At 39.0% G+C, this 25,516-nt stretch overlaps 1 long non-coding RNA gene across 1 annotated transcript; it reads right to left on the reverse strand.

Annotated features, from left to right (window-relative positions):
• Positions 1 to 5,539: 5,539 nt before the first annotated feature.
• On the reverse strand, positions 5,540 to 23,725 carry LOC118003401. The gene is made up of 3 exons (XR_004677331.1): positions 23,657 to 23,725; positions 23,117 to 23,189; positions 5,540 to 5,627 (listed from the first exon to the last, which is right to left on the reverse strand). It is a non-coding gene; the product is annotated as an uncharacterized LOC118003401 (long non-coding RNA).
• Positions 23,726 to 25,516: the final 1,791 nt, after the last annotated feature.

The raw sequence follows: 25,516 nt of genomic DNA on the forward strand, positions 1-25,516 counted from the left end.
ATAAAATAAAATAAAATAAAATAAAATAAAATAAAATAAAATAAAATCTTTACAAATTTTTAAAAAGGCTTAAAAAAATAAAATGGCCATTTAAGAATGTACCTTAATGAGTATCACAAATATATCTTTTGATTAAACAAGAATAAGGGAGGGGAGCACTGTTAAGCATCTGCCTTCAGCTCAGCATCTCAGGGTCCTGGGATCAAGCTCTGCATTGGGCTTCCTGCTCAGCGGGGTGTCTGCTTGTCCCTCTCCCTCTGCCCCACACCCCTATTTGTGCTCTCTCTCTCTCCCTCACTCGCTCTGCTCTCTCTCAAATAAATAAATAAAATATTTTTTAAAAAAACTTTAAAAAGAAGAATAAGGGATAGTTTCTTTTTTTAAGTTTTTATTTTGATTTCTAATAAAATATCAAAACAAAAAACCAATTTCTCATATGCATATTAATTATGAGAAAATACTTAAAATATTTATACCTTCTAAATAAATAGTATCAATATAATTTAAAATACTCTTAGTGGAAATGAAATCATTAATATACATAACCAGTCTCCAACAGATTATTAGTATTACTAAAATGTGACTGTTGAGTACTACTTGCTATCATTTGTGATTTGTTGGCTAAAGTGTAAGATAAATAGGAAGTTTTACTCTATTTCCTAGCCATGATGAATAAGCACCATCAAGAAAACATTTTAAGTCTGTCTTTTGGAGAATGCCTGGGAACCCCTGTGCTACATAGGTTTTAATATAAGGGATTCTCTTATCGGTAAAGTGAAACTTTAGAAAAAGTCATATTTTGAAGTATCATAGCAAAGCTTGCACCATGTGTAAATTTTACTGTCATAGCAATTCTTCATAGGAAAAAATTCTTAAATCTAAGGTTGTCAATCTGCAGTTTTTTGAGTATTGTAGTCACTTAGAATTAGCAGTTAACAATGAAAAAACCTCTTAAGAGCATTGACTTTTTACACTTCATTCTAACAAAACAATTCACTATTTACTTATTTTACAGTTAATCTCCGTGCTAAATCTGAAAGTATGCTCTCAATAACAACTATAATAAAAGAATGTAGAGGGGCGCCTGAGTGGCTCAGTTGTTAAGCGTCTGCCTAATGCTCAGGTCATGATCCCAGGGTCCTGGGATCAAGCCCCCCATCAGGCTCCCTGCTCAGCGGGAAGCCTGCTTCTCCCTCTCCCACTTCCCCTGCCTTGTTCCCTCTCTCGCTGTGTCTCTGTCAAATAAATAAATAAAATCTTAAAAAAAAAAAGAATGTAGAGATAATGACACAAAATGATAAAAGCAAGGAAAATGCTCATTTGAGGATATAATCTCTTTCACATATATGAGCTTTAAGTAGACATGAAGAAGTAGGAGAAATGTTCTACAAAAATTACCCAGAGAATTCCTATAGAACAAAACCTATCAAAGTGTGTAGAAAGCCTTCTGAGATTCCAATCCCTATTAATAAACCCTTTCTAATATGAGATATTTTGCTCTACAAAATTATGTGCAAATAAATTTTGTAAGCAAAAGTTCCTTACCATTGTTAATGAAAACTTAGAGGAAGAATCATAAAACTTAGTTTTGTTGGTGGAAGTGTTAGACAGTTGGTAAAGCAGAGATAATGCTATATGTTCAGCAAACCCATTTATTTTTTTAAATATAATAAATTGAAATATAAATTGTTGACTGTAATTTTATTACAAAAGATTGAATTTTCATTATGTATTTTTTTTATTATGTTATGTTAATCACCATACATCACATCATTAGTTTTTGATGTAGTGTTCCATGATTCATTGTTTGCGTATAACACCCAGTGCTCCATTCAGTACGTGCCCTCCTTAATACCCATCACCAGGCTAACCCATCCCCCACCACCTCCCCTCTAGAACCCTCAGTTTGTTTTTCAGAGACCATCGTTTCTCATGATTCATCCCCCCCTCCAATTTCCCCCCCATCATTCTTCCCCTCCTGCTTTTTTTTTTTTAACATATAATGTATTATTTGTTTCAGAGGTAAACCCATTTATTTTTCTTCCTTAACACATAACTAAATTACATTCTCAAACCTCCTGTGCGATTAGGTTGGGCCATGTGACTGACTTTGGGCCAGTGGGTAGTATTATCTTTCAGAATCCTCAACAAGCTTTCTTCCCTCCATATCTAGTACAGAGTATCCAGGACTCCAGGGCTCTATAAGATGGCAGAGTGAGTCCCTGAGTGACATAATGGAATATTCTCTATCTGACCCATACTGGAATGTGACATAGAGGAGTAAAAAATCTTTATAGTGTTAAGCCTCTGAAACTTGGGAAAGGCCAGAAGATTATTCATTCATGAATGTATCTGTTTCTCCAATATTATGAATAAGAATTACAGGGGATAAAAATAAAATTTAGTACTACAGAGGAAGGCAAAAATGGTTATTGTATTGATCTAAATATTAGATTAGGAATAGTTTTTAGGAAGTACAGTTCACCCTTGAACAATACAGATTTGAACTACACAGGTTCACTCATATGTGGATTTTTTAAATAAATACAGTACAGTGCTATAAATATATTTTCTCTTCCTTATGATTTTCTTTCTTTTTTTTTAAAGATTTTATTTCTTTATTTGACAGAGAGAGACATAGCGAGAGAGGAAACACAAGCAGGGGGAGTGGGAGAGGGAGAAGCAGGTTTCCCGCCAAGCAGGGAGCCCAATGTGGCCCTGGGATCATGACCTGAGCTGAAGGCAGACACTTAATGACTGAGCCACCCAGGTGCCCCTCTTCCTTATGATTTTCTTAATAATATTTTCTTTTCTCTAGCTTAGTTTATTACAAGAATAGAATATATATAACACATATAACATATAAAACATGTATTAATTGACTTTATGTTATCAGTAAGGCATCCACCCAGTCAACAGTAGGGTATTTAGTCAAATTTTGGAGGAGTCAAAGTTAGACACAGATTTTTGACTGCACTGGGGTTGGTGCCCCTGACCCGGGCATTGTTCAAGTGTCAGTTGTATGTGATCTGAAGTATTCTGCAATTGGTCCCTGTCAAACTCTTGCTTCCCCAGTTGTATGCTTAATTTATATCATCTTGTTATGATATTATAAATATTAGTAATAAATGCTTAAAGCATTAGCTACCATTCATTTCTTGCCATACTATGAGAATAGTGCTTAGCACTTTATATGAACTATCTCATTTAATTTCAAAGTTACCCTATGAGAGAGTTTTAAAAATATACTCATTTTACAGAGGAAACTGATGTCCATGAAAGTTAAGATGATCTCACAGCTAGTAAGTGGTGAATCCAGAATTCAAAGGTCTTTTTGACTCCATGGCCACCCTGTTAATATACAACATTGCATTAAGTGTAATATTTGGTTTCAAACAATTACTGTTTGAGCAATGATAATTTACTTCAACTACTTTCCTACCCACAAACAGAATCATATAGTTGTTCGTTCATTTTGTACATCACAAAAAAGGCCAATAGGAAGAGGTGATCTTAGCAAATATATTGTCATCTTGGATCTGCCCCTCATAGTGAAAACCTTACACCCTGATTTTATCAACATGCCAAAAATCCATCTATCTATTAAGGGTAGATGCACAGTAATCACTAATGTTTTGACCCCAAAATCAAATTATTCATTTATGATGAATAATTTAAATGAAAAAAAAAACTTCATTGAAGGCCTGGAACATAATTACACACCTAAAAATAACTACCATTATAAATGATATATATAAGGGGTGCCTGGGTGGCTCAGTCAGTTAAGAATCTGACTGTTGATCTCAGCTCAGGTCTTGATCTCAGGGTCCTGAGTTCAAGCCCTGTATTGGGCTCAACACTGGGCGTGGAACCTACTTAAAATATATATATATTATTATTATTTATATTATTTATAATATATTTATATTATTATATACATATAATAAATGATACATATGAAATTCATGTGATTAGTATGTATCCTTGAGCAGAGATACTTTGGAAGCCAAATACTAATCAGAATATTACTTGAAAAAAATGGATTCAGAATGAAGATACTTTTGTGAATAGAATGTTTAATAGCATCAACTATAAATAGCTTGATAGTCATTCACAATATAAATAACTTTGTCTTTGGGACTGAGGTTCAATGGAATTAAGTCCCACTCCCTCATCTCTGCACCATATTTGGATAGGCTTTGCCCATATTGCTTTTGACTTTCCTATTATCTGCTTTCATGGCTAAAAATCTTTCTGTGGATATGTCAATACCTTCAACTAGTTTATGTCAAACCCTGCTGCACAGGAATTTATCTGTTCTTTTAAGAGAACTTTGCATATCCTTGTACTGATCTATTTTGATTGATCTTGAAATTCAGCAATCCAAAGGCAACCTCATCTTGCGTCCTTTATTTCAGATCTTTTGCCAATACCTCTCTCATAATTGTCTATAGGAATAATTTTAAAAAAGACAAGAATTGAAATAATTAATTCCAGGATAAGATAATGCTCACTGAAAAATCCTATTTATGAGAAATTAGTGAAGATAAATAATAGCAGCTGTTCTCTGTTTCTTTCACATAGTGTAGAAGCAGTGTATCCACAGGATTCAGTTAATTTTTTTTTTTTTTAACACACATCTTGATTGCTGGGGTAAAGCTCTCCAAACTCCTCCTACAAGAGGCACCATGTTTCTCTTCATAATGGTACCAAACCCATGGTAAGCTAGAACTGTTGCTCTGAAAGGAAGCATGGCTCAGAATTCATCAAGGTTGCCATACAGTGTCAGGGAAAGATGGGGCTATGCCAGTTGCACTCCATCAGTTAAAAACTAAACTTGTTCAATCTTTATGCTGCAACCATGCCATGCACTTAAAGAGCAAAGTCTAGTGCTACAGTCCTGGTGTTCCTTTTTCCAACTAGGCGAATGCCAAGGGAGCACTTTCCCACAAACAAGTGTGTGGGAGATAATAAATGCAATAACAAGGTTTATTAAACCACCAGGGTGCTTCAAGACTGGAATGATTCAGTCAGACAGAAACAAACAATTTTTATTCCTTTACTGTTGTTTCTCTTTTATCTGTGAGCCAGGGGGTAGGAAGAGGACCAAGAATTCAAACATGGGGCGGGAGGCGCCTGGGTGGCTCAGTTGGCTAAGCGACTGCCTTCCTCTCAGGTCATGATGTCAGGGTCCTGGGATCGAGCCCTGCATCGGGCTCCCTGCTTCTCCCTCTCCCACTCCCCCCGTTGTGCTCTCTCCCTCTCTCTCTGTCAACTAAATAAATAAAATCTTTAAAAAAAAAAAAAAAAAGAATTCAGACATGGGAAAGATCTGGATGAACTTAGGAACTATTCTAGTAGTTTAGAATCCGGAGAATACTGTAGGGAAAAGTATTCCAAAAACAAAAACCAGGAAGAATGCCGAAGCAGCTTTCTCTGGAGACACAGCATGCATAGTTATGGAGTTCCCAGACACGTCTCTGCCTGGATCCAGCTACTTTTCTTTGAGTTGGAGAACATACTTGGAAACCTCTGACTGACAACAGCACATTGATGAGTAGATATCCTTTGATGTGAAGTGAATGATCATGCCATCAACCTTCACTGTACTGGCCAATGAGAAACCTCTGAAAATAACAACATGAAAAGGACAAGCAAATAAATGATCAATACAGAAAAGGCAAAACTTCTTAATAATAAGAGATAAACAGACAGATAAACATTAAGTTACAAAAGCAAAAATTTTTAAACTATATTAATACCATATTTGTAATTCTTTAAATTCTTGTACTATTATAGCATGTTGTTACATTCACCAAATTTTATTTTTATTAGTAGAACTAATTTAACTGATAATAAAATGAGGGAAATTCCATTAAAGTAAGCATTGTCTATGGTGTCACTGTAAAAGTTTGGTCAGATCTGAATACACAAACTGTTTCAGTAAAGCAAAAAAGAAAACACATGAAAAATTGTTGTGTATAATTGCGCATACACAAGGTTACCCTCCCCAAAAATTATGAATAAAAAATTTTAAAGAATTTTTAAAAAAAAGGTCAAGAGTATTTTTTAAAATATGAGGGATCCTAAAATTCTAATTATCTTACTCTATCTTTAGCAACTATAAAAAATAAGACACAGCACACCAAACTCACCAACTATCATGGTTTCACTTTGTTCTTAACAGTTTACTGTAGTCAACAACAAGCTAAACCATATTAGTGGAGAGAAATCAAAAGAAACATAAAACTCTAAAAGAAAAAATATATATTCCAGAGAAAAAAATAAAAAAGTATCTAATAAAACGTCCTAAATAAGAGCTAATTACTGTCTGGCAGAACTAATAAATGAAAAAAAATCAAAGCTGAATGAAAGCTTTATTGCATCTCCATTACTACTGGATAACAGCTTGAGGTACTTGTACAAAAGCTGTTTTTTTTGGAACAATGACTTTGGGTTTGTGTTTCTTTTTCCAAACACTATAGCTTAATAGTATATGCACAATAAATAAATAATGGACCATAAAGCTTTTCCTAAAACTTTTTTTAAAGATTTCATCTATTTATTTGACAGAGAGAGAGAGAGAGAGAGAGAGAGAACAAGGCAGCAGCAGAGGAGAGGGAGAAGCAGACTCCCCGCTGAGCCAGGAGTCCGATGCCAGGCTGGATCCCAGGACCCTGGGATCATGACCTGAGCCGAAGGCACACGCCTAACCGACTGAGCCACCCAGGCACCCCTTTTCCTAAAACTCTTAATGATAATTTTCAAGAAAGAATCTCAAACTCACTTATAATGGTGGATGAAGCTTCCATTTTTGAGAATAATGAATTAGTCATATGTAGCTATATCTCAAGAGGCAGGATTTGACTTTCAAGTCCTAAAAAGTAATTATCAAGAGGCTCTATGTAACTGCAAATTTGATCCAGGTTTCCTTTTCTAAAAATGCGATATCAAAAAGAATAAAGGACTACCCATACTTACAATATTTTCTTTAAATATATGGGAAATATGATGTCCATGTATAGTTCATTATTTGAGTGGGGCATTTGGTTTGTCTTGTCTACAACAATTAAATGGGGCAATACACAAAAATGAAGGCCCATTCAAACTTTTTTACATTTTCAGTCAGACAAAGAAGATGCTCAGGGGCGCCTGGGTGGCTTCGGTTGATTAAGCAACTGTCATGATCCCAGAGTCCCAGGAGGGATCCAGCCAGCATCCAGCTCCCAGCTCAGTGGGGATCTGCTTCTCCCTCTGACCCTCTCCCTTCTCATGCTCTCTCTCACTCTCTCTCTCTCTCAAATAAATAAATAAAATCTTTAAAAAAAAAGAGAAGATGCTCAGATCTTGAGAATTACCTGTCCTGTTTCACAGGTAGCACCTGTATTGCTGCTACACATCTGTGGAAGCACAATATCAGCCAACTGTTAATCAAGGATCACTTCCCTTCAAAGTGACTGATGATCCACTGTTAAAACAGCTTATAAAAATAACTTCTCCTTCGAAAAGGTGCTTCAGGGTTTTCAGACACATCTCACCATTCCTGCTAGCTTAATGCATGTTTGAAAGTTAATTTCTCATTAATATTTAAAGTAAAAATGGCTTCAGAACAAATTTTAAATGATCCATTACATTTTAGAAATAAAATATTATTGGCATTATTTTCATCTCGATTACAAGGAATAATAATGTCCAAGATTGGCTTTTAAAACTGTTAATGAGCCCTGGCAATGTGAAAAAGATATGGATTAGGTAGATGTAATGAGATATGATTAAAGGGTGCAGGCACTGAAGGGTGTTGGGAGAAATTCTTTTCTGAAAGAGTATAATTAGTGTCTGATAAAAGTACTTAGTAGGTAAGATTTTTGAAGAAGAAAGGTTAAGATAAACACATACTTTATGACAAACCTGCTTAATTTTTCCCCTTTGGTTCTCTTACATACTCAATATTATGTTGAAGTTTCATACATAAATAATGTTTGTCAAATACTTCATGCAATTCTACCAGACAATTAGAGTGTTTTAATTGCCAGACACGGAGAGCACAAAATGTGTTGAAACATCTTATTCCATTTTCAGTGTACATTTCTTTGTTGATTTATGTAATGTAGCTAATAATATGCAACCTACCCTAGTTTTAAACAAACAAATGAACTTCTAAAAAGCAAGCTTTCCATAAGTTGCTAAGCAACTCCAAAGGCACATTTTATCAATTTAATAAATAACATTTAGATGACAAATCCTTAAGGAAGATTTCTAACTCCATTTTATAAAAAGTAGAAAATCCAAGCAGGTACCCTTCTGATTTTCCTGTTTCTAAGGCCTCAGGGCTAGACAGAGCCACTGCTATTTTCAGAGGTACACTGGACTCACCAAACAAATAAAACATTTTGCCAATTGAAGTTGTTATATAATAGAAGTTAGGTTCTGGGACTCATTGTGTAGCTTTCAGAGTTAGAGCTCATGCTTCATTCCCATACCTGACGGTTTCTCAACCTCAGCCCTATTGACATTTTGGACTAGATAATGTGTTGCTGTGGAGGGCTCTCCCATGCATTGTAACATGTTTAGCAATATCTATCCCTGGCTCCTACTTGCTAGAAGCCAGTAGTGGCCTCCTAGTTGTTAAAACTAAAAATGTCTCCAGACATTGCCAAATGTTCCTGAGGTGGAGGCAGGGAGGGTGGTAGGGTGTCAAAATCACACCCAGTTGAGACAGTTAAGAACCACTACAGTTGAATAATGAGTAAAGATGCTCTGAGAAAGGTATCTTGAGCTTAACTGGTGATGAAGATATCGTGATATTAGTTTCCATCAGTCAACACCTAATATCTCCTAGTACCACCAACAATGAAGAAATAAAGGAGTAGTACTGGATTTCAGGGGTACTCTTGCTCCGTTCAAGGCTCTTGCTCCATTCAAGGCTCATTGTTGATCTTATCATTTCAATGTAATTCCCACTGTATAAAAACTGGGGAGAAAGGGCCTTGTCATAGCTCTGTGTCTGTAGTAGTATCCCATTCCAGAACTGCACCAGAATCTGTTTTCCTACTTTCTACCTCAATTTTCACTATACTCAGTTGCTAACTAGAATCATTCTAAATATAAATCTCAATTTTAATAAAGTCATCCTCTGCACATAGGGTCACAATAGGTCTCTATCACTTCTGTTATCAAATACAAACTCCTCTACCGTGGTCTTTAAGGTTTCCTACAAATTACCACCGAACTCCATCTCACCAAACACCTTTCTCATTCTCCTTTTATATCACCTTTACCCCCTCAAACACAAACATCTTGCATATGCTCATCTTCCTATGTGGCACATAAAGGACAAACTCATTTCCTCCATGAAAGTTTTCCTCATTTATCCTTCCTTTATTTCTTATCAATATCATATTTCTGTTAGAAGAATGGCGTGACTGCAAGTTAATACGTGACCAATTGTTTACTGAATGTTTTCAGTATGCCAGACACTGAATATTGCTTGGTAGTTATTTCTATCAATTTATGTTCACATTATTTATGCTCAACTAGACTGTAAGTTCCCAGAGGATAAGAACAGGTCTTATTTGTATCCCTCAGATGCCTCTTAATAATGATGCTAATAAATATGCTTTAAATTTGATTAGCAGTTGTAACCTTTCAAATTCCGTTCATGGTTACTAACATTCGTTAGATATTTTCACTATTTTATAGTCAATGAAAGTGGGACATTAAATACTCTAGGGGCTAATCTATGGGTTACACAACCGGTGCTTAGTAGAACATTCATTTAATATATGCTGACTGACCGAATTCAGTCTCACAACTTCACAACTATAAAATTTCTCTCCTGTTTCTAAAGTTCTTAGTGCATTTAAAAACAAATGTTTTTGTAAAGAACAAGAACAGCTGAATGATACAGAAGACACAACGCAGAAGTCAATTAAGGCTTCCAAGGGTTAAATTATGACACAGCAGGAAAGCAAAAGAGAAATTAGTTACTGCCTCAAATTGGGTACAAGAGATTAACTTCATAAGATCTTGACCTCTCATCATAGAAAGTAAAAGAAAGCAAAATGGAAAGGAAAAACCACAGAAGGGCTGATACACCCCCAAATTCTAAAAATCGCAGCATTTTACTTCATACACACGAGTAAGTCCGAGAAAACATTTTCAACAACTCTAAGAGATTTCCTTTCACTGGTTTGGGGAAGTCCCTTAAAAAAAATAAATAAAAAAAAATCAAAATGCCTGTAAAAATCATTTATCTATCAACCTCTCAACACTCTTCAACAAAACCCAAGTCAGAGGTCAGCTGATTTCTGAGGCTCTTCACTAACCCTAACCACCTGTGCCCAAAGAAGCAGCATACTCAGTAATTCTTTCAACATTTATTGCATGCCTACTAAGTACAGATACCAGTGTAGGCCCTGGGGTAAAACAAAGATGCCTGAGTCTTAGTTGCCGATGTGAATTCCTCCAGGGAATTCAGAAAGGGGCAGGTGCTCTGAAAAGACAAAAAAACGGTTATCTTCAATGGGCCTTTTCTCTCAACCTCTGGCCCTCCTCCACTCCACTCCCCACGGGGTGGCGGGGGTGGGGGGGAGCGACGAAATTAAAGGAAATTCAGAATAAAGAGAAATGACGGAAGGCGGGTGAACGCCCCAGCAGCTACAGAAAGGCATTCAAAAAGGCTCTCCATATACGCCTCAGCCACGTGATTCGGCGGAAGTGCGGGGGTGGGAGCCGGTCAGGGCGCCACAGGAAGACCGGAAGTGCACGATGCGGAGTGCGCGGGAGAAATTGCCCTGAGCAGGGTTTGACTCTAGAACCGAGGTCGTGCGAAGCCTCTCAGGGCTTCTCTGACCACGGGGTCCCATCACATCATAGCAGGCTTTCTGCAAAATGGGGATTTTTGAGCTTTCCCGAAGAGGTTCCTAAATGTGGCTGTAAGCTTGACGTGAGTTGGGCAGGGAAGGGGCCGCGCTCCTCTGGCAGCCTTTTCCTAGGCGACTCCGCACCCCCCACACCCGAACGGGGAGGGGAACGGGCGCTCGGCCTCGAGTCACGCGAGCGGCGTGCCGACCGGCCCGGCGCTGGCCGAGCGGCGCCCCCTCCTGAGAGAGGAAGACTGAAGTGGGAGGCGGGACGGGGTCCTGGCGGACGGAACGTTAGAAAGCAGGCACTCTGGGGCACCGCGGTTCCGATGGGGGCCCTGAAAATGCGTGGGAGGAAGGGGCTCGTGTTAGGGTTGGGGCGGGGGGTTGGGGGCCGGGGGGAGGGGCTTCGTTCTCGCCGCCCTCCTTCGCGGAGGCCCCGGCCGGGTTCGGCGGGGCTGCGAGTGCGGCGGGCAGAGGCGCTCTGGCCTCTGCGGAAGCCGGGGCTGGGGCGGCGCTGTGTGAGCGGCTGAGGGAGCCGGGGGCGGGGGGAGTGGGGAGTGCACCACGGGGCTCTTTTCAAATTAAATTGTTAAGAATAACGTTGGCTCCGGGGCTTTCATCCAGAGGGTAGAAAAGAAGATAGGAACTCGGAGTCTCACTATGTCTTCCCCGTCCCCGAATTAATTCTGGAGCTCTCAGCGTGGCCTGCCAATGCGGGACCCGGAGGAAAGAGAGCACCTCTTCTCTCTCTCAAGCTCTCGGTCTCCCGCTCCCTCTTTCCCTCCCCGTGGACAGAATCGCCCCCGCCCCTACCTTCACCCCACGCACCTCATTGAACCATCTCGGGAGTCCCTTATATATGCCACGAGACACACAACCACCACAGCGTTCCACTTCACTTCATCGCAGCATTAGGCGGCTTACATCAGAATAGGCCAACCAAGAGTTTCTTGCTGGTCTTAATATAATTAAAATGCACCAGTACTGTTTGTTCCCAAAGGCGTGAGAGGGAAAAGCTCGACTCCGTGCTGAAGGTCAATAGATCTCCATAACTTGGTTTATGAGATCACTTTTAAGCTCTCCTCAGTTCAGTTTCACTGAGAATTCAGTCGTGAGAGGAAATAGCTTTTGAGATGAATTTTCATCACATTAAACGTAGGACTTCTCACTTTCTGCTGTCTTTGAATGTCCAAAAATGGAATGGAAGCTGTAGGTTAATTTCCCAAAGTCTAGGGACCCAGAGGAAGCCTAACTCCCCTTCCCTGCACTGCCTGCCCTCTGGCGTCCTGGAAATGGGGAGAAACCTTGGGATCTGTGGCCACAGAACTGAGGACCCTAACAAGTTATAATTGTTGAAAGGGGGAGGAGGGAGGGTGGGAGGAGAGAAATGGAAAGGAGGAAAAAAAAATAACATTTGTGTTCATTTACACATTTCCTGTGCGGAACAAAAAAGTCCCACCATCAGCAAAAGAAGTCTCTTCCTCCAAAATAGCAGCCAAAGAAGGAAAATTAGAATATGCATAAATTCCTTCATTTTCATTCGCACAGAGCATGATTTCCGGCAGATTTGTATTTAAACTGCTCGATTAATCCCAATTTCTGAACATTTTACTTAGCATCTTCCCAAAACTCACCTAAAGAATATTACTCTCCTCCCACCACCCTGTTTTGAAGCCTCCCTCTTTCCTATTCTCCAACTGCCAATGAGAATTTCATTGATAAATCTGTACCTTTATTTTTCCTGTCCACTGTTTTCCAAACTGGATTGATGCATTGGACTACACTTTAATACAAACTGGTTGCTGTCTGTGAGCCGTAACTGCGGATGAGAGCCTAGTGGAAAGGCTATGTTTTTGAAATGTGTACCTAAAAGAGACTAAACATGACAGGACCAATAGACTTTTGCAGCTTCTCTCATGGCATGAAAAACTTTCCTGTTCTACACAGGTCATATTCTTTCACCATTAGCAATAGTTAGGATGCTTGAACTTTTCCTCCCCCAAATCTCCACCTCTACCTGTTCCCCATTTTTAAGGAGCATGATAGACAATCCTGACCCTCTTCAAAGGAATATTACTCTTCATAAATATTCAAAGTGTGTCAGTCCATGAAGTCCCCCCACAGCCCATTTCTAAAATATTTGCTTTGCCACTTGTGCAACAGAGCTGGCTGTATCGGCCTTGAAAAGTTCTTTGTTGGAAAAAAATATTAGCATCATTTGAAACCATTCCTTTCAAAATATCACTTGACTTGCGCTTACTTCCACTGTCTTTGAAACTGTTTATGTCTTTTCCTTAATAGTAGGATGTTAATGTTTAAAGAATGAAATTACCACATCTTGGTTTATTGAAAACATATAGATCACAATTCCACTCATCCCTAAATTCCTTATTCTTGCAACAGCCCAAGACAGAAAGAAACCTATATTTGCTTCTTAATACAGTCTAAGCAGAATGTAGTGGTTCTGGCTTTCCTTCATTGTTTACAGATCAGAAACCCCAATTACTGGTGGTAAAAAGTTACAAATGCTAGTATTTGCTTAGTTCTTAGTTTCTATAAGAAATGAACATACATATTTGAACTATATGCAACATGGCATATATAATGTATATATATGTGTATATAAATGCATAAACATTTGAATATCTGGTTTATGTTGGTTAAAGATTTTTCAAGATATTGGTATATAGAAGCCTATTAATTTTGTTAAATAAGTGCATAAACTGAGTGCACGCAAATGTCTGCATGACTTTTACTACTTTGTGAAATAACTGCTTTTGTTGTATCTTTACTTTCTGTCAAATATTCCCATTATAAAAGTATTAATTTAGTGTCTTTTAGTTAGGCATGTCTCCAATGACTCAGAGGTTCTCAGTTATATACAATTAAAGCCAAAGTGTTTGAAAATAAATTCTTAAAAGCCATACTTTGGGGGTGTATGTAACAAGATTGAGGGCACTTTTACTGGAAATATTGATTTCTTTTAATTTTCTTCCTGAAACAAATGACACTTGTCTCTGAATCAAAGGAAAAATTCAAATAAAAATTACAATAACAGAATATTTTCCTTAAAATATTATTTTAATTAGAACTGGATTTTATATGGAAAGCTCCAGTTTGATTTCAAGTTGCAGAGCTGTACTTCCAGAAGAGCTGAAGTGAACTTAGTAGTTATTAGTTATTATTAGTGCACGGAGAAAGCCTGGGGAACCACTGAAGAGCAAAGCGATATACAGTTTCAGCCAGTCACCTTACTCCCGTTGCAGAATGAGCATCACCTCAGTGAACTTATCCCTAGAAATGAAAGTTCCTCAGTCTTGGTCGATCTTTAGTGAAATAATATTCTCATGAACAGGAATATTTTCATATTTTTTTAAAATGAAAAAAAAAAAAAAAACTAGACAAACGAAAAAAAGATTATTCAGCCTCCCTGCTGTGAAAGGTGCAGAGATAGAAGCCCGGTACTACCAGCAGGAAAGCCAGCCCTTCCTTTCTTTCCCCTCCCTTGCTTCCTTCAACTACTGTTGGGTTTAGTTATGGACTGTGTGCATATGTGAAGTTGAAGACAATATCTAAAGAAAAAAGTTTTCTAGAAGACAAAACTGGCTATTGATAGTTATGCTTTTCTTTTGTAATTTGTTTTTTAACAAGGCATACAGATCTTATTTTCTCATAAATTTTCAGGGCTACATTGATTTGCAGGAAGACACAACAAAGCCTAAAGATTTAACAGTCACCCTTCCGTGCTCCCAGTCTGTTCTTCTATAACTAAGGCCTGTTTCCATTTGGCCTTAGCTGCTGGGCTGCTGAGGAATTTCTATCTCAGTCCTGCTCTCCTCTCCTGTAACTGCCCTTCATCTCCTAACCAGCTTTCTTTCCCCTTCACAAATGAAGGCAGTTATCAAACAACCTGCTTTAACTCCAACATCTGCTGGACAAACAGAGTCTCATTCCCTCCCCACCTGATTTTTATTTTCTTTCATTTCCTTTTTCTTGGGGTGGGAGGAGGGACAGAGGCTTAGGAGATGGGGAGAACATTCGGCTGAGAGGAGTTAGATCCCTGCAGGTACAAACTCACTGATAGATTTCTTTAGAACCTAGACTCAGGAACTGGTGGCTGTTCTTGCACGTAGGACAGTAAACCTTGGCAGGTTTACAATTGACAAAAGCACCTCTACCTCCTCCTAAGGAGACAGGCTTAGCTTTACTGCCTGGATCACCACTAGTTATTAACATCTTCAACCTGAGTTCTTCCTTTCACTTCTACTTCCCTCATTTTATTGTCCCCTTTCTGTCTTTTTATCCAGAAAGGAATCAAAAGAGTTGGTGATCAGGGGGACCTAGTTCCTGATTTTTGTGTCTTGCCCTTTGGGATGAGTTCCTCAGGGCCAGTGTTCTCTTTAGACTCAAAGGAACCTTAGTTACTTCGTCCTTCTGAAACTCCTCAGCTTTGTGAACATGATTCCCAAATACGACAACTTGCCCATTCACCAGCCAGAAGGCACCAGGTCTTTCTACCCAAGAATCCCTTCACATGTCTGCCTCTGTTTACAGTCTCCATCCCAGACTGATTTACTTGGGAATCGTGTCCAAGGGGGACATGCCTATAGCAATGAAGAGGAATGGGTACAAAAGCACTTAGTGCTATTAAAAAGACCTACCATATTAGACCAAGGGAGTCTTTATTAGAACACTTGAGTTGGACTGGAATGGATCATCCATCTAACCAGTGAAACAAATCAGAGGAATGCCCGATTGTAGCCATGAAACACATTTCAGACTGAAATGGAGTCCATCTTCATCCTGTCAACCAGAGAAATTATTTTAAAATTGTTTCTGCTATTATTGTTGGCATTATTATTAACAATTTATTTCTGTCATTATTGCTGCAGTTTTTGTTATTTTATTTTTGTTGTTATTGCAGCTATTATACTATTCAACAGAAGTTTAGAAAGATTAGTCAGATTAATTAGTTTATTGGTAATTTAAAGCTGAAAACTGGTAATTAAGCCAAAAAACTAAAAATGATCAGGGATGATTCATACCAGTGTAGGATTTGGGAGGAAGAGAGTCTAAATTTTGGATATAAAATTTGGCAGCTGTGAAATAAACAGGACTTGGGGATCAGAAATATGGTAATTGAAATATTCTTAGTCACTCAACCTCTTTCCCTCCTCCAAATTCAGCTAAGATCATTCTTTGATTTGCTTGATAGAGGAAAAATACTATATTTGCTTTTGTTGACAGAGAACAAAGACCCCATGCTTATTCTTCATGTGATTTGCATTTGCACGTGGATTCCCTTGCTTAGGACATCCAAATATCTAAGCTCACTGCCCTCCAAGTTTGCCTCTCTTTGCTCTTGTTATGCACCTCACTGGAGAGGGTGCATCATATAAGACAGGTATACAATTTCAGCCCTCTCCACAGACAGATTCCGTGGAATATAAATTCAATAATGCAATTCTCTCCACAACAAGCTCTCTGCTCTCTTTCAAATATAATTAATGTTTTGATAGTGTAGTTCTTTAACTACATATATACACACAAAAACAGACGCACCCTCTAGCTTTGCTGTTTGTGCATTTAAAACAGAAATGGATGTGGCTCTTTCAGTGACTCCTAAAATTCCTCAACTCAGTCAGCCCACAGAGAAGAAATCTGTTTAGGTAATAACTGCACAGTCTGTTGTGTGCCCAGAAATATTTAAAACAATAAAAAATGCAAGCCCCTAGTTTTTGATAGTCATTTTTTGTCAAATTTCCTAGAAAATAAAGGATATTCTGAATTGATATTCTGATACAGACATTCACTAGATAACAGTCAAAATCAACAAAAACACAGTCCTAAACTACTGGTTGTCTTTTCCAAGTTTTGATGATGGAAACTGAATTTCAATACCTTTCATTTTATCCAATTGGTGCTAAATTAACACAGATGTATCAAAACTAGCAACCATAATAGACAAAACTACAATGACTTTCATAGAAATTGCTTACTCCATCAAACACCTCAGTCATGTTTTAGGTGGATTATTTCATTTAGTTGCAATTGGTTGTATATTAACTATTCATATGTGAAAGATGGTCAGAAAGAAAGATATGTAGAGGACAGTATGGCTAGGAGGAGTTAAGTAAGCAAATGCTTCTGAACTCCCATATTCAAATGTACCATATCCCTAACATTTCATTGCTACAAACTATAGTACATGATATATTTTCAGTCTTTAATAAAGAAAAATACATAACCTGTGATTCTTAATCCAATGAAAATATAAACTTTAATCTTCCCATATTGTTACTGGTTGAAGAAGCTATTTATTTAGAACTAATACACTGATTTCCGAGCATCTTGGCCATTTTGCTTGACTCCTGAGTGTGTATGAGGTGCTGGCAGGGGAAGCATTTTACCTATTTCTCCACAAAATTTTTAGAGGGGATATGTAAAAGAGATTTCTTTTACATCTTTTGAGGTTTAATTTTCTTACTCTTCATGTAGTATTTGGTGTTTGGAATTGTGAAAGAAGATAAAAGAATGAACAAGGAAAGGAGAACATGTGGCTGATTCCAAGTAGATCGTTTAACTGGATGGAAAGAAACAAAAATATTTCCCCACTGCAGTTGTGCAAAGAAAGGGAAAAGTGTGTGATCCGTCAAGAGCTCACTTGTGCTTTTTGTTATTGTTTTAGATGGTGGCCCATCAGGGTTCCTTTCCCATTAATTTCCTCCAAAATGTTTTCCTTGAGAGCATAAATGTGGAAACTACTTGTCCCTTCATTCTCTCAGAGGCTAATATATAACAGCAAATATTTTAGTTAAAATTTCAACAGAAAGTTTTTACAGGTACAGAGATTCAGTCTTAGTACAGAAGCTAATTACCAATCCCAGTTGGTTAGATACACTTACCTTGATATTTGCTTGTGGTGAGCTATAAAATTTTATATATGTGTAAGATTTTTACAATATCGATCAGCAATGACATGTGAGCTATCAAAAAATCCTCTCTGAGACTACATTTGTTCTGATTTCTTCTTCGTTTTCCCTTTCGATTTGTTTTTGAAGCAGTGACATGACTACTTCTCTGACTCTCAAATGAGGTTTCCTTTGGCTCAGATTAATATTTTAAAGAAGATCACATACACGGTTGGAAAATATTGTTATTTTTTTTTTAATGGGGAAAATTGGACTCCCGCGTGTCAGATCTGTGGTTTTCCGAAGGGCAATGGAAATGGTACTGACATCACTTTGCACTTTAACAATCGGATTTGGTCAGGGTACAAGTTGTTTGTTTAACCCGACAGCTCGGTGCACTCCGTCGCACGCTTTGCACACTCATTAAAACGATTATTCACGACCTGTCGAGTGTTTTCGGGTTCATTCACAGGAAAGGCTTGGAGCAAGCGAGAGCAATTCAAGTCAACACTGTCCACTACCCCGTGCACGTGAGGACGAGCTGGTGCGTGCGTAAAAAGACGGAGGGAGGGGTGGGTGAGCACGCTTTAGCTATAAATCCTGTTCATCCGATGCTCTGGAATCTCAATCTCGAAAGAATGCCAAGAGTGCTTGGTCTTAAAAGGCTATGTCGCTGTGTTAACTTCAAGGGCTTGGCACAGGATAGAAAAATAAAATAAACCAAATAAACAAACTCAAATCTCTCCCTCCTTTCAACCTTCTGCAAAGCTTGAGGTCCCCGGGCTCGGCCACCTTTTGCCTGCAGCTGCCGGACCGTGAGGCTCCACCTCTCACGTCGCGGAAGCTGAGGATAAGTAGTTTCTGGAAAACTCACCAGGGTGAAGAGATTAATTCCCTTTCCATCTCCCAAGGCCCTTTCGTTCTCAAGAAAGAATTCGGTTACTTTTCCTTTCTATATTTCTCTCAAATACTGGAGGGGGTGGCAGGAGTAGGGGATGCAAGAGATGAAGAATATGACTGTTAACCATAATTGGTAGATGTCTGCCAAATTACTAGGAAAGAAAGACTCACCTTCCAAACTGCAAGCAAAATCCTATGAAACGAGGAGTAAATAGCCCTCGATAAATTAGACCCCTGTTTTCTCAATTTCCAAGTCATCTTTCAACATTTTGTGATGATAATAAGCACAAACACGAATGAATCTCAATCTCCCACAATTGCCTGTACCTATAAAAGACACACCCCGTGGTCTTTAGCTGTTGTATTTCTTCAAATGAGCCCTGATATATAACATTCACGTGTGAGCTATTAGTTCAAGAGAAATGCCTATCTTCATACAGTGTAATCGCAGATACATACTAAATAATAGAACAGATGAGTGTATATATGCATTTAATATATACTGAAGAATTCTGGAATATCCTGTTCAGCATGAGTATCCCCCCCCCAATAACTTAACAATACCATTTCTATATTCAAATCCTGCTCCCCCTTGATTTTTCATCTACATCTTTAGTAAACCCAGCGGCCAGCTTATTGTTATGAGGAAAATCCAGTCATGCCAAAGGAAAAAGACAAGGCTCACTCATCGGTTTCACTCTATCATATCTGAGATAATAAAATCATCTGCTTTTCTATTTTATTGAAACATCAATACAATATGTGAAGAGAAGAATGGAAGTTTTCAAGTAGCATGAAGTTTTAATCAGAAACAGGTTTCTAATTGCTAAAAAGCAAGTACGAATAAGTAATTTTGTAAACTCCTTGGGTTGCTATAATTCACTATCAAGTTTACTTAAAATTGATCTGTCAAATGTGTTTCCTGTACAAGCTCTTTCATTAAAACCAACCTGCAATAATAATCAAGAGGCAGATGCTGAAATATGTAAGTAAATAACTGAAAGCCTCTGCATAAATAAACACAAATCAATGCAGTAATAGACAACACTATCGATGTAAGAATGATCGATTTTAGTCTTCCAACCTGCAATCAGAGCTTGCAATGTATAATTAAAAGTAAAATTTTCAACTCTACTACTACTACTACTACTACTACTACTACTACTACTACTACTAGGAAAATAAATAAACAAGCCCTGCTTGCTGCCAGTTCTACCTGATCCTACGTTAGCCCATCTAGAGTATTTCTGAAGGGGTGGGAGAAGTACTCCACTTTTTCTAAGAAAGCTTTGTCAAACTCTAAAACATTATTAATTATAAAAATTATAAAAGTATCAAATAATAATATTATCTCCTTTTCCTTGTTCTGAATTTCCAACCTTTATCATAGCCTCTCATTATTCAGCACATTTTAATAGGAAACACAATAGTGCTTACTATTTTTAAAGATTTTTTTCTCAACTACTATGATACTTTGGGTTTAAAGATTTTTTTGGTCCTTTTGTTAAAATGAATAAGAAAAATGTAATTTCTTCAATATACCCTGAAGCGCTCACACCTATGCCTGCATATACAAGCAGTCTGAAACAAGAAAGGGGGAAAAAGCATCTGCGTTATTCCAAAACTGTTTCATACAATGATTGCAAAACAGTGTCTGACTGAAAGAAATAAATATGCCTTGGATTTCTAGAAATCCATATCTAGAATGGTTCAGATTTTGCTTAACATTAAATTTCCTTTTTCAGACTATCCTTGGAGGGCAGAATTAATTTAGATTAGCAAGAACCAGTGTATGATGATTTTGAGTATTTAGGTTCTGAAGAGTAATGAAAATACGGTGTTCGTGTTTTTTTTTCTTAATCAACAAAGATCCTTATTTACATTCATCCTTGAATTACTGTGGTCCTTCTGGGGCACAGGCCTTTAAAAGAATTTCTTAGTTATGAAATTCAGCTTCTTTGAAAGTGATCTTTCTTACATAATAGCACCTAAACATGGGTTTTGATTATATTATTAGGTGACCAAGCATTCTCTGACTCCTCTCTTTCCCATCCAGGAGCAGCCAGACCCCAATGGAAAATATCATCAGTTATTGTTTAGGGTTAATTTAACAGATAATTTAACTCCAAACAACAATGATCAGGTCATTACATTTCAGAGCAGTGAGAAAATGAAAGAACCGAGAAACAACTCTCCCTAACACCGCTAGTTTTTGGTGTTTCTGCCCAATCAACGGCATCAACGTCTGCCCTACAGACGTGGAGTAAGATACGTTTGCACTTTAAACGTGTTCTGATTCACAGAATGAGACACTAAGGGGAACAAAAGGGGGGGGGAGGATAAAACTGAAGAAGACAACCCAATTCAGGGAGTGCTAGCCCTGTAGGAAAATTCAACCTAAGGCGAAAATGCATAACCAAACATGTCTGGCAACGGAACACTTTATTTCATTCGGACACGAATCCCCAAATCTCGCAACGTGCAATATGCTTTCCTCCCGTGCAGCTTTTCCGCAAGGCCAAAGATCAGGGGAGAGGATCATACGGGTTAAGCAACAGACCACCAAAAGGACGTGGGGCGTTTTATCTCCCTTCTCACCCCCACAGACACAATTTTGAGAGTTATTTGATATTATTTTAAATGCATTTTCTGATGACAATTTCAAGGTTTCTGCCTACCTCACGTTTTGATAGAAGGCCAGGTGAGGATGGAGTTAAGCACCGAAATTGGGTCTTATGAGGGGGGATGGGGGCAGTCGGAAGTGGACGAGCTCTCTTTTGCCTGTCCTTTTCTCCCCTTCCTCTTTCCAAGGCTGAACCACCGCCAGAGAATCTCCCGCGCCCGCGGGATGCTCTCTGCCCACCCAAATCCCCGGCCACCCTGTCTCCAACACAGGGCCACCCGTAGTATTAAGGTAACTCCTATCCCATGGCCAGCTCTTTTCCTTTAAGAACCCTTCACCTTGGCCCACAGGCTTGGACAGGAAGGAAAATGGGGTAGAAAGCGAAATAGAACAGGGGGAGGGAGTGGAAAAGAGAAAAGATGTCTATTACAGAGAAAACAGTTTTATCAACTAGCAGATAAGTGCTGAGATCTGAAACCGCACCAGGTAAACAAAAAGAAACCACTTTCAGGGGGAGAGGGGTGGGGGAAAAACAAGAATAAAAAGAAAAAAGGTGGGGAAGCGCGCCAGCCAAGGAAGGCTGTGGAGTCGATCTTCCTGGCATCAGCCAGTGCGCGCTACCAAACGCAAAGCTCTCCTTGTCCTGGGCAAGAGCGCCCTCACCTTGTTGCTCCCTGCTCAGCGTCGGGCTTCGAGTCCGCCGGCATCTCCGCCGCCACTTCCCGAAGCGCCTCTCCTACCCCGCTACCCGCCGCCAGCGCCGCCCCGACTCAGCAGCCTAAATCGCTTTCTACTCGATTCCAAAGGCCGAGAAAACAACGCCGCTGGGTCCCTGCCGCGCCACCGTGCCCTTCTCCAGCTTCACCCGGGAGTCCCTGAGGCGCCGGGCAGGCTAATAGGAAATCGCGGCGAGGGCCCCAAATTCGCTTCGGGTGAAGCTAGCGTGCGTCTGGCGCGCTTCAGGCACTCTCGGGACAGCCAGGCTCTCGAGCTTACACCGCCGTCTCCTAAGTGTGCATTAAGAATCAATTATTTGCCTGAGAGTCCCAAAGCCGGGGAACTGGGATATTCCCATCAGGGACAAAGTCAAGCCCAGAACGGTGCGCTTTTCCCGAGTCCTCCGAACGGGCGGAGGAGTAGCCTCCCACCGCGGTCCAGCCGCACTGTACCTGGAGCAGTTCCGCTAAATCCCGCGGGGACCCTCGCCTGACCTAGGCCAAGGAGCTGGGGGCGGAGGGCCAGATCTGGGAGAGGTTGGCAAAGTTAGTGTGAAAATAGGGGGAGGAGGGGCGTACTACAAAAAAAAAAAAAAAAAAGTGTCGGGGGTAGAGAAGAAGAAAAGAAAAAAGAACTTTAGAATTAGACAAGTCCTTGGCTCTGGAGCAAAGAGCTTTGTCTCAAATAGGGAGAACAAATGCGTGAGAGTTTGAACGTTAAGAAAGGTCCGTTAGGGTATTCTGGAAGCTGCGGCAAGACTCAGAAATCTTATTTCCACGAATTGAATTACTCTGCACTTTGGGACCTATTTCAGTCTCCCACTATCCCCTCCTACGCATAAATTCGACTCGTTTGCTCTTCACCCCTCTTTGCCATGTCTTCATCCTCTTTACTTAGGGATCCACGGTGACTTTCTGCCGACGTGGAAAAATCATGCATTCTTTCTGCTACTTCTGTTGATAGCGCGCCCGCTAAGGAAATTTTTCAAAAAAAAAAAAAAAGAGGAGCACTTTAGCCCCGGACGTCAAAGTCGCGGTTTAAGCCTTAGTCAAAAGCAATCTGGCATAGCTCTCCTCCCTCCGAAAAGCACTTGCACTTACCAATCTTGGGGTAAGAGCGTCCCAGTCCTTAAAGCTTTTTCTTCGGCATCCTTCGGCCAACACCAGGCGGAGTCTTGGATGAAGGGAAAAAACAAATAGAAATCGGAAGGGAGAAAAGAGACTCAAACACAACATTACATCATATATTCCCCGGAGCCACTTTGGCCTACATCCTCAGGACATGGTCCAGTCGAACTGACCGCCAGAATGGGGAAAAGGTCGATTTGGGGGCCAAAAACTAAGAGGTGGATTATTTTAACTGCTGGTGGTTGGAGGGAGGGGAGGCCCTAGAGGGAGGGTAGGGAAAAGGGAATGATTGGGATGAGAACACGCAAAAGAGAAACACGCAAAAGAAAATCGAGAATGAAAGCCCCTTTGAACTCTTACAGGTAGGTAGTTCTTAGGAAGAATGCAGACGTGTGTACTCGAGAAAGGAAAATCTAGATGACCCCTATTCTTTCCATATCTACAGGATCTGGCCTCAATTGGCTTCAAGTGGGGGGGGGGGGAGGGAAGAATTTTAATTCAAATTTCACCTACCCCGCTTGTTGGAATGGCTGCGCAGATTTTCACGTTGGAGAGTTCCATCTGTCTGGCAGAAGCTGGAGTGGTGTTGGGGGCAGGTTATCTGGTGAAGTAGGAATGTACAGGAACCCCGCCCTCTAGGCACAGTTATACAACCCCAGCAACCCGTCTCAGCCAGCTCTAAAACCTCTAATGATCTTCACCTTCACCCTTTGTTAGCCTATTTCTCCAGCAGGCATTTAGTTCCAAACACAACTAGCCACTTTAGATATTTATAAAATTAAATTCTCAGAAGCAAAATTATTTCAACACAAGCAAATTCCTCAACAATGTTGTATGAAACACTGTAAAAACCACATCTAAATATATTCAATTTATCCACCTCTTTGGGTGAAATATCCACCAACCTAAATATAGACAATTATATCAATACTCTACAAGACTCATTTTTTTGGTCTCTCTACACTTGATTTTATGCAAGTCATATAAACCACATGAAATCTTCCATTGCCATAAAGATACTTGTATTGAAACTTGTTAGTTCTGGACTTCATGTTCACAGGACTTCCAATTTTGTAACAAGTTGGAGAAACATATTTGGAAGATTTCTCTTACTGCTCTAGTTTAAATTATTTTCTCAATATTTTATATATTAATAATCTGTATTAACTTTGTATCAGACACATTCAAGTGAAATACTTTAAACCTGGAGATAAACTGCAGTTTGGGATTTCAAGTTTTAAGTTATGATGATCATTTTCAGCTCCAAAATCTCAAAAAGAGCAACCTTCATCTCATTAAAAATAATTATAAGTATGAAAGAAGAAAAACTTCAAAAAGTTTTGAAGTGTTTTTCTGGCATGAGCTAATTTTAACTGGCAAAGGTTGGTGACAACAAATATCAACACAACATTATGACCAATTTGTTGCAAAAAAAGTCTATTAGATGCTATCCTAGAACACTGTATGCCTTTGAAAAAGATAACTTGAGAGATGATGGGACAGATTGAGATAAATGAAATGTTCATATTAGGCTTCAGGAGGCCTTCACAAATTTCTCTCTCTGTATATCCTCCTCCCTATCTTGTATGGGTATTCAACTAGCTATTCTTACTTCTAGTCACATCCATTATATATGTAACTTGGAGATGTATCCAAATAGAACTTCCACTCCAGTCCTTAGGTCCTATGAGTTCAAAGAAGTCAATTTTATGCTTTACCTCAAATTATGGAGTTTGCCATTGAAATTCGATTTCTCAATCATGCAAATAAACATTTATCACAAAAAAATATACTTATTTAATATGGCCAAAAAAAAAAAAAAAAAAAAAAAAAAAAAAAACCTCATGGGGGAATTCTTTCTTCTCTATGTCCCTTTTACCACAATACAAGAGTTCAACTTTTAAACTTTTGGTAGGCAAAAGACTATTTCTTCTGTGCCAATACATTCTCATTCCACAAATAAAATCCATGGTAAAAGCAAACAATACATCATCACCTTTTTCAGTCTAAACACATGTTTTCTTTGAGCTGTTTTTGTTCACAAATATGTAATGGGGATTTCCCTTGCCTAACCCCATTCACTTGGACTCTATTACTATTTTTAATATCAATCATAAATTTGGCTTCTAAAACAATTTGTGGAATTTTCTTTCATGCTTCATTCTGAAGAACTGTTACATTTCAAGAAAGTTGGACCTCTGGTGAAACTGCTCTCTTACTAAGAAAATAAAATCATGTCCAGTCTACTTAAAGGAGATAATTAAACTAGCTATCTTGGTCTATTTTAGTCAGTTTCCCATTTGTGTATATTTGGTTCCAGCTCTTTTAATTTTCCTGGACTTTATCTTTCTATCTTTCTTAGATAGCATTCTC

This window comes from Mirounga leonina, unplaced genomic scaffold, assembly GCF_011800145.1.
Source record: "Mirounga leonina isolate KUSES-001 unplaced genomic scaffold, KU_Mleo_1.0 Mir_91, whole genome shotgun sequence".
Lineage (NCBI taxonomy): Eukaryota > Metazoa > Chordata > Mammalia > Carnivora > Phocidae > Mirounga > Mirounga leonina.